Consider the following 9,849-nt stretch of genomic DNA (forward strand, 5'->3'; position numbering starts at 1 on the left):
TGCGTGTGTGGTCAGAGGACTGCAGGGGGACTGTGAGGGTGTGGGAGGACCCTTCAGTGCAGGGCTGAGGGTATAATTGGGGAAGTCTTCAATCCAGTGCTATTAATATATGTCAAGGGTGAATGCTGAGAGAATGGTCCAAGCCCTCAGTCTCAGGGCTGCGGGTGTGGTCAGGGAGGTCTGAGGACCAGGTGAAGGGTGTAGTCAGGGGGAATAAGGTTGAGGGTGTGGAGGGCCAGGGTTGAGTACACCAGCCGTGGGAGTCTGGGCTGGTTGGCAGTGCTCAGGGTGTGGTCAAGGGGCCTCAATGGAGGGCTGAAGGTGGGGAAGTATGCTGCAGTGCAGGTGTGAGGATTACAGGGCCAAGGCCACAGTCCAACTTGCCAATATGCCTCTAGGGGTTCGTAACTCTACACCCCTACCCTGGGCTAGCCCCCCAATCTCCTGTTCCTCCTAAACTCCACAAATTGGGAGGTTACAGCCCCAATGGATGGCAAGGGGCCAGGAAGTGCCAGCAAACTGAAAAGCTCTGGTCTTCCCCATCCGCTCGCTGCCCATCTCCCGTAGGACTCCGAAATCAAAGCAAGTATGAGTTGCTTTGTGCTCAAACAATTTACTAGTGGGATGTTTCTGCAGTTTCTACAAACACAGCTTCATGCCAGTTTTATCTCCCAGAGGGTCAGCCCTGCTCAAAGGCCAGAGTTTGCCTGATCCCATGGATTTTATAGTCCAAGGTGGGAGAGAGGATATCAAGTGGGCAGGAGTCCCACTGAATGGTGGCTGCAGTAAACTGTGAACAGAAATCCCTAACCCTTAACCCAAGCCACAAAAACAGCCCATTCACCTGTATGCATTGTGTGTGTGTGTTTTTTTTAGCAGATTTTTATTGATTTCAGAGTGAGAAGGAGAGGGAGAGACAGAAACATCAATGATGAGAATCATTGATCAGCTGCCTCCTGCATGCCCCACACTGGGGATCAAGCCCGCAACCTGGCACATGCTCTGACTAGGAATTGAATCGTGACCTCCTGGTTCATAGGTCAACGCTCCACCACTGAGCCACGCAGGCCGGGCTCAGCTGTATGCATTTTAAAACATAAATTTCCTGTGCACTAGGGAAAACGTGCCATCGGAAGTCCTCTTTGGCACAAGCACTGTGGGACTGGATGTGGCAGTTACAGCCCAGGGCGAGGACGTGCAGAGCTCTGAGCATGCGCTGAAGTAACAAGTGACACAGTATCAGGCAAAAAGAACTTTGTAAAAGGACGTTGAGATCAAATCAGCTCCTCCACAAAGGAGCAGGCCACACTGGGTAGGAGGTGGGAGAACAAATTCCCCAGGTGGGAAGTGGGTGCGAATGAACCACATTCTCACCTCCTTTTAGAGAACTGAAAGGCAACCAGAGCATGGCGGCCTCTGTTGGTGCTCAGCCAATTTCCTCACGTGGAGTTTAGAGACGGCCAATGTGAAAAACTTAAACCATTTGTTTTGTTTTGTGTTGGAGACTTAAGTCCACAAAGAAAAACCCAGATCACACACTGCACATTCTAGGCAAGCAGGGGTTAACTGATCTCTCCTGCAAAATATCTTCTTGGTTGCTCCTGATCAAAACAACTCCTTGAATCCTGTATCCCTTCAAACAGTAATTGCCTGGTCACCATGGTCCAGGCTCTGTGCTCAGTGCTGGGTTATAAAGATGAATAAAGCGACACATTCCCTAATTTCAAGGAGCTGATATTCTAGAGAATGAAGAGGGGAAAATGAAGACATACCTGGCTAATCAGCAAAGGGAGCAAGGTGGGGGGAGTGGTGATGATGATGGTGGTCGTGGTGATGGGGGGTAGATTTGTGGTGCAGGCAGGCCTGGCCACCCTACTTCCCAAGCTGTTTGACCTCAGACAAGATGCTCACGCTGCTGTGCTGCCAGAGTTAACGAGTAAGCTGTTTGAAGAAGCTGCTGGTTATTAGGGACTCAGTTAAAGGCTGTTGAAGTTGTATAGGACAGTGGTTGAGAGTCTGAGCCCAGGCTAGCTCAGGTTCAAATTCCAGCTCCGAACACACTAGCTGTTGTTTATGGACAAATTATTTGAAGTCTTTATGCCTCAGTTTTCTTCTCTCTGAAATCTGAATGAGAGTAATCATTAAGCCAACCACCTAGGATGACACAGCTCAAGTGGGTCAGTGCACGTGAGTACTTAGAATGGCCAGCATATGGGAAGCCCTCGGTAAGTCCTAACTTTATCATTAACTATAATAAAATGTGATCTGTGCTGCAATGCTATTAAAAATGTATAAGAGATACTCAAGATATTTTGCTAAATAGAAAAAAAAAAAGCATTTTGACAAATCAGTGGGGAAAAGTAAGCCAGAAAGATTGGAAGAACATACACAACAATGGTGACTTTTTCTAAGTCGTGTTTTCTAAATTTTAAACAAGTAGGGGTTTATTAATTTTGAAACATTTTATATGAAGTGTAAGAAACTTTGATTATTAAAAAGTGCCTAGAGCTCAGATGAAGGTGGTGGTGGTGGTGGGTGGGTTTGTGGATCAGGCAGACCCGGCTGCCCCACATCACAGCTGTTTGACCTCAGACAAGATTCTCACACGGCTGTTCCTGATTTCCAGAGAGAACGAATAAGATATTTAAAGAAACTGCTGATTGGCTCTGCCAGGGAAGGGTTCTCTAGGAATGGAAACTCTGAGCTGGGTAATAAATGAATTGAGTGGGAGGGGCCTTGAAGATTAAAGATTGGCAGGGCGATGAGAACAGGCTCCCGAGACTGACCTGCGTTATGTATTATTTGACTGTATTGGAGGATCTGCAGTGATAAGTGGGTGGGCTAAATGGGCCGTTGATCCTCCGTGAGGAGGCCTCCTCAGAGCACCACATGGAAGAGTCCGTATTTAATGTTCACTTGTCTTCCTGTTTCTGTGGTATCTGGCGGGAAGTTTGGCTCTTTTCTCTCTCTCTCACTCTTTCTCTGTTTTCTCTCTCTGATTTCAGAAATTTAATTGTGGATCCTGTCTGTTAAGGTACTGGGGGCCAGTTTAAATCTTTGTGAGGGAACCCCCAGAATAGTTATTAACTCTATTTCCTACTTCCTATAAGCGGACCGGGAACATGAGAGTCGAGTGGACATCTCTGTCGTGGGTTAGGGGCCGTGGTCCTCACCTTGTGTACCCGCGAAGGAAGTGGGTGATACAGAATGACACCCGGCTGAGAATGGTTCTACTTTTCCACCTCTTTCTGTGCCTCCCTCAGACCTCAGGACCCTAAGGAGGGACCAGAATGTGCTGTAGGCAGGGCCAGGCAGCCCAGGGCCCCTACAGTCATTTCAGGTCTTCTGAGCACCTGCCCACACCCTCTAAGCCTTTCCTCACTGGAGACTAACTCCAACAGCAGTGACTGGAGAATGTCTGCAGGTCATCCAGATGTGTTTCTGGAGAGAAGATTTAGCGCCGGGAGAAAAAAGCAGCTTCCTTCCTCTCTCCACTGCCTGTCTGCTCCTCAGCCCTCTGCCTTACTTCCTGGCTAACGTCAGCAATGTTAACAAGACAAAGAGAAGTCTTTGCACTGTTTAGTCTACTTTTAATTATTTCAGTATGGAAACCTTTCCTGGCCACCAGGCTACAGATTGTCCGTTCTTGATGTTCTCCTCACACTTTCTTCTGGGTATTGGTGATGTAGTTTGGCTGGGCCAGGTGCAGCCAGAAACTTCTTGGGAGGCTCAGGGTTTCCCAGATTTTACAATCCACCCAGAGAAACCCCCGGGGGGAGCTCCACAGACCTTCCTCTGTTTATGCCTCTGAAGACATGGGCTGCTCTCCTGGCTGCTCTTGGCTTCCTCTGTGTGTTGGTCCTGTCTTCCCCCTGAGCTTTCCCTTTTTAGGCATAAAGGGATGGCGCCAGGCTCTAGAGCAGTGGTTCTCAACCTCTGGCCCTTTAAATATAGTTCCTCATGTTGTGACCCAACCATAAAATTACTTTCGTTGCTACTTCATAACTGTAATGTTGCTACTGTTATGAATCATAATGTAAATATCTGATATGCAGGATGGTCGTAGGCGACCCCTGTGAAAGGGTCGTTTGACCGCCAAAGGGGTCGTGACCCACAGGTTGAGAACCGCTGCTCTAGAGCTACACTCTGAGTTTGCATATCACCTGCTGACTGTGTAACTTTGGGCAATTACTTAATGATGCTGATCCATTTTCTTTATCAGATGGGAGTAGTGAAATAAGAGTAAGCCAAATACTGTATGATCTCACTTATATGTAGAATCTAAAAAACAAACAAAAAACCACACCTGAACTCATAGATACAGAGAACAAATTAGTGATTTCAAAGGGGGGAGGCATGAAATGGGTGAAGGTACAAAATTCCCATTATAAGATAAATAATTTCTGGGAATAAATAATGTACAGCATTGTGCTTGTAATTAATAATTCTGTATTGTATATTTGAAAGTTGCTAAGAGAATACATCTTAAAAGTCATCACAAGAAAGAAATTTTAACTGTGTGGTGATGGATGTTAAACTTGTGCTAAATATTTCATAATACATACATATATCAAATCATTATGTTGCACATTTGAAAATTAATACAACATTAATGTCAATAAAATCTCAATTTCAAAAAGGATTGAATAAGTTATCTAGCTCACGGTGCCAGGAAGATCCTAAGGAGGGAATGATTAGATCAGCTATGAAGATCTGAAGAATTAAATAAAGTAACAAAAGTTACCTAATGAAGAGCACCTAACACATCTGAAATATAGTAATAATTGGATATCATTTACACCTTTCCCAAATTTCTCGTTCCCTTTTGCTGTGTACCAAGTACATGCATAAGATCCAAAGGCCTGGGTCCCGGGAGCCAAAGGAAAACCGGTGCAGGCAGCCAGGGGAAGGAAGGCCTATTGCGCAAATCTTTGTGCAACGGGCCTCTAGTATTCTGAATAATAACCTGGGGAATTTTTGCAGTGTAACCAACACCACCGCATTCTGGACTCCCTTGCAGAGAGGAGAATTCTGCTCCTCTTGAACTTTGGCTTTAAGACCTCATAATTCTCTTCTCAGAAAACACACCTGAAGACGCAGTAGGTGTTGACTTGCTCCATCCTTACAGGTGTCAATAATAACAGGCAGTTTTCTTAACAGTCAGTCTGAGCAATTATAGATGTTATGTCATTTTAACCTCACAGCATCTCTCCCCACTTATTCGTTAGGAAACTGATACTCAGAAAGGTTAAGTGCCACTCTAAATCACACAGCCATGTCATTTTGGAGCCACAATACAAACAGAGATGTCTGTGGCTCCAAAATCCATGCAGCTAAGGCTCCCGTGGGGCCTCGATGCAACAGAGGATCTTGACTTTAGAAGCCTGTTTTCCAAGGGGAGAAGGGTCTGGAAACTTGAATGTCTCAGGAACCCTCTGGTTTCATACCCCACACAAGTCACTGACATCTAACAACCATAGGTCTTGAAATCAAGATCAGTCTCTCAGAAGTTTACAGATCAAATACAAAGTCATCTAGTACAGGACAAAAGCCACCTCGATAAAGAAAGCAGCGCTGGTATCTTTAATACTGATGAGATGGGTCAGGAGGCTCTCAGACCAGAAGTTAGTGGCGACTGCATGTCTTCGCTTGCTGAGCTCTGTGCGGTCAAATGTTGAGATGTCTAGAACGTGCAAGGCAGGGCACAGGGGAAAGGGTGGAGCTGGAAGACTGAGTCAACTTTTCACCATTACTTACCGGATCCCCTGGTTTTTTCCCCCATACTTTTCAATGAGGAAGTACTGTGTGTTAGCCCTCCGTTCCCTGTGCCACATAGAGCGACGGCACTGAAACCATCCAGCGCTGAGGACTTGGCAGCTTCCAAAGGTCATGTTGCTGGCGGCTGTAGTTTGAGTTGAAGTAATTGCAGACATGCAGGCAAACATCCAGAGGGTCAGCAAGCTCCAGGCCGGGCAGGTCAAGCCAGAGGGGAATCCAAAGTTACTGGAGCGGGAGTGGGAAGGGGAGGGGGAGTCCAGAGAGGAAATGGACTGAAGAGCAGGAGGATCATGGAGAGCTCTGGAGAGGCAGCAGAGTTGCCATTGCACCAGAGACATCTTTAATAAGGCGGGGGGTGGGGGGGACCTCACAGCATCACATGGGGGCTTACTGTGCGCTCAGCACTTGCTCCTGTGGCCCAGAGGCACAGTGTGGAGCTTGAAAGACCTCAATTATCCCAACTCTTCCACCAGCTAGTTTTGAGAAATTGTGAAGTTCATTCAATCTCTCTGAGTGGTTATTTCAGCTATAAAATTGGAATAATAACATCTGTATTATTTATTGAGCCCGTCAATATTAATTGAAGACCTCTTATATGCTAAGTGTTATAAAAGCTGGATATACACAGGTAAATTAAAGTAAATCTGCATCTTATAAATCCTGGGGATGTAGTGTACAGCATGGTGACTATAGTTAACAATAGTATATTATATACTTGAAAATTGCTAAGAGAGTAAATCTTAAAAGTTCTCATCACAAAAAACAGTATAACTATGTGTGCTGATGGATGTTAACTAGACTTATCTAGTAATTGTTACAAAGTATATGCAAATCTCAAATCATTATATTGTACACTTTGAAGTTATATATGTCAATTATCTTAATATCTCAATTTACCTTAATAAAACTTGAAAAAATTTAATAAGATAAAATAAATCAGTGCATATTTTCTTGGAACTCATAGTCTATGGATAAAGGCAAGTGTGATAAATTATATAAAATGCTTGGCATTTGGCAGTTTTTATTTCATGTAATCTTCACAGCAATTCTTTGTAAAAGAAAGTCTAAAAACTTTTTTGTACCAAAACCATTATTGCCAACTAAAAAGTTCTAGACTAAATTCTTCCGACCTTAAAAGAATTCCTATATATAGCATTTCCCCCTGTTCTTGTTTCTGTGAGTCTGACAATAGAAAAGTGAGTCATTACTTAGGCTTAGCTTTTGGACAGATATATTATTTGCCAATAGTCGGTACCTGGAGATTCTATTTTAAGGTTGGAAAGACATGTAGCAAGTTTTTTCCTGGGACAGGTTTGCAATGACATTTGACAGGAAGGAGGAGGATGTGGACCTAAGGAGCTAGAGGGAGCTTCAGCTGTGTGAAGGCCATCTAGAGCATCACACTTTGTTGGGGGACATTCTGGAGGCCTGCCAGCGGGTGAGGGAAGAGACCAGCATAGGCAGGAAGTCTGCCCTAGGGATGGGGCAGGTGCCCTCTCATTGCTCACCTGGAGGGGCATGGCACCACGGAAAGCATTGGCGGCTTTCAGTTTTCTTTTGTGGCCAGTTCCATTGTCATGTGCGATGCAATTTTTCAGGAGATAGCTGTTACTCCACTCCTTTGTCCCCTCTTCAAGAAAGAGTATAGGAATGTAATGGACTGAAGGTTCATTATTATAGGATATTTTCATTAAGGTCTTTCTGGAAAGACCAAAAACCCTTGTCAAACTGACTTACTCAAGAAAAGGAATTTATTGGGTTGTGTAACTAAAAATCCATGGAAATGGTGGGCTTTAGGCACAGCTGGATTCAGGATTCAATGTGTGTCATTAGGATATGTTTTTTCTTCATCTCTCAGCTCTACCTTCCACTGATTCATTTCAGCCTCAGGTTTCATATGGCACCGAATGACTGCGGACGTTACAGCCTCATTATTATCTCAGGTTCACGCCTGAGAAAGAGGGTCTACCTCTGTTCCAAAGCCATAGCAAAGATTTGATTAAATCATAAAGATTTATGGGCCCTGTGTCATCCCTCAACTAAATCTACAGCCTAGAGAATGCTAGGCTCGAATTGGCCTGAGTACCTCTGGGTTGGGGATGGAAACATCACCAGAACTATGAGGATAGAATAAATTCCTAACTAAAAATCGGGGCGTTTTATGAAGAATGCTGAAAATCCAGATAATCAGAAATACTAGTATCCACAAAATGGGGAAAATCTACAGTTTATTTGTGAAATAATAGAAAATATAGACATTGGTCTCTGCCCCTGGTTCCTGGCTCCAGAGCTCCAAAACCCTTGAGATTTCCTTAGTGACGACAATACTAGGAGCATCTTTTGTTCTAATATTTGGTCTTTGACCCTGGTGCCTGACACCAACCTCCTAAATCCTTGGAATTTGGTAGGTGATAGGAATGTCTTTTGTTCTACTGAGGTGACTCTGGGATGGCTCCTCGAGGTGAGGCAGTCACCAGAAAGACCAAGCCATGATTAGAAGCTTGGAATTTTCAGCCCCGCCCCACCCCATCCGCTAGGAGAAGAGCTAGAAATGGAGTTAATGATTAATCATGTGTATGTGAGAAAGCCTCCATAAAATCCCAATAATATGGGGTTCAGGGAGCTTCCAGGTTGGCAAACACATCCACACCAGGAGGATGACACACCCAATTCCATGGGGACAGGAGTTCCGGTGCTCGGGTGGTAGGCCTATAGACAGACATGAGCAGAGCAAGACGATGGGCCAGGTACAGAAGGTCACCAGGTGGAAAGCCCCAGGTGCCTAGCAAAGGACAAGTATAGGGTGGGACCTCATCCCCACGGTGGCCTTTCCTTCCCTAGCATATCACTGGTCAGGAGATATGGACCCTCAACCTTCCTCCCTAGAGATAATATCGAGGCCTCAGTTGTATTTCAGCTCCAGGCCCAGAAAAGCCGCAAAACCAGACCAGTGATGCCATGGCTTACGTCAGGACCAGCTGCATTGAATGATGACCCCCTGCCCTGGTGCGGGCCAATCAACCCTGGAAGGACACACCTGGAAAGCTGCTGAACATTCTAGAAGATCTTTCCCTGGGGCCTCTCCTAAAATCTCCGCCCTTAAAACCCTTAGGATGGAGGACCCAGCTCGAGCTTTCCCTCCTGGGAGCATGCCTGTGCCTTTCCCTTCCCCCTCCCTCTCTCTCTTGCCCCCAGGAGTGTTAGGATTACCTTCCTCACTCCCAAGCTCCAAGGGCCCTTCCTTTACCTCTATAACTTGTTTCCTAAGCCCATTTCTTCTAGGAACTACTTCTTCCTGTGATTTATGAAATAAGTGTTCTCTTGTAGTTTGAGTCTTGGCTCTGAATTCTTTTCTAGCCAGAACCCAAGTACCGAGGTTGCAGAACCCTGGTCCAGTCTGACTCCATGGGTCAGACTCCTGGCGTTGTTCCCACTCCAGCAACACTCACAACTTCCTAGACCTCTCCCTGTGTATCTCTTCATCTGGCTGTACATCTGTTTCCTTTATCAGATCCTTTAATAAACCAGTAAACATAAATGTTTCCCTGAGTTCTGTGAGCCACGCTAACAAATTAATCAAACCTGAGGAGGGATCATGGGAAACTCTAATTTGTAGCAAAATCAGAAGTCGTGGATAACATTAAGGACCTACTTACTACTCAAGATTGGCATCTGACTTAAGGTGGGAGCAGTCCTGTGGGACTGAGTGCTTAACCTGTGGGATCTGACACTATCTTCTGGTAGCTGCAGTCAGAACTGAGTTAAATTTTTGGACACCCCGCTTATGTTATGGAGAATTGCTTGTTATGGAGAAAGCCCCACACACATTTGGTGACCAAAGTGTCGGGAGGGAAGTCTTCTGTGTAAGTAGTAAAGGACTCACAGGAAAAGGGAGAACTGTAGGTTTTTCCAATACAATATTCATATTCAAATGTACTACAATAAGTATCGTGTGACTTTTCAGACATCCCACCACTGAAGGAGATAGCACTGTGTGTTAACAGGAAGATCCGGAGGATAGAGACACCGGATTGATAAAAAGATTATGGAACTAGGCTCCAGTATTGCTAA

Source organism: Myotis davidii, unplaced genomic scaffold, assembly GCF_000327345.1.
Source record: "Myotis davidii unplaced genomic scaffold, ASM32734v1 scaffold449, whole genome shotgun sequence".
NCBI lineage: Eukaryota > Metazoa > Chordata > Mammalia > Chiroptera > Vespertilionidae > Myotis > Myotis davidii.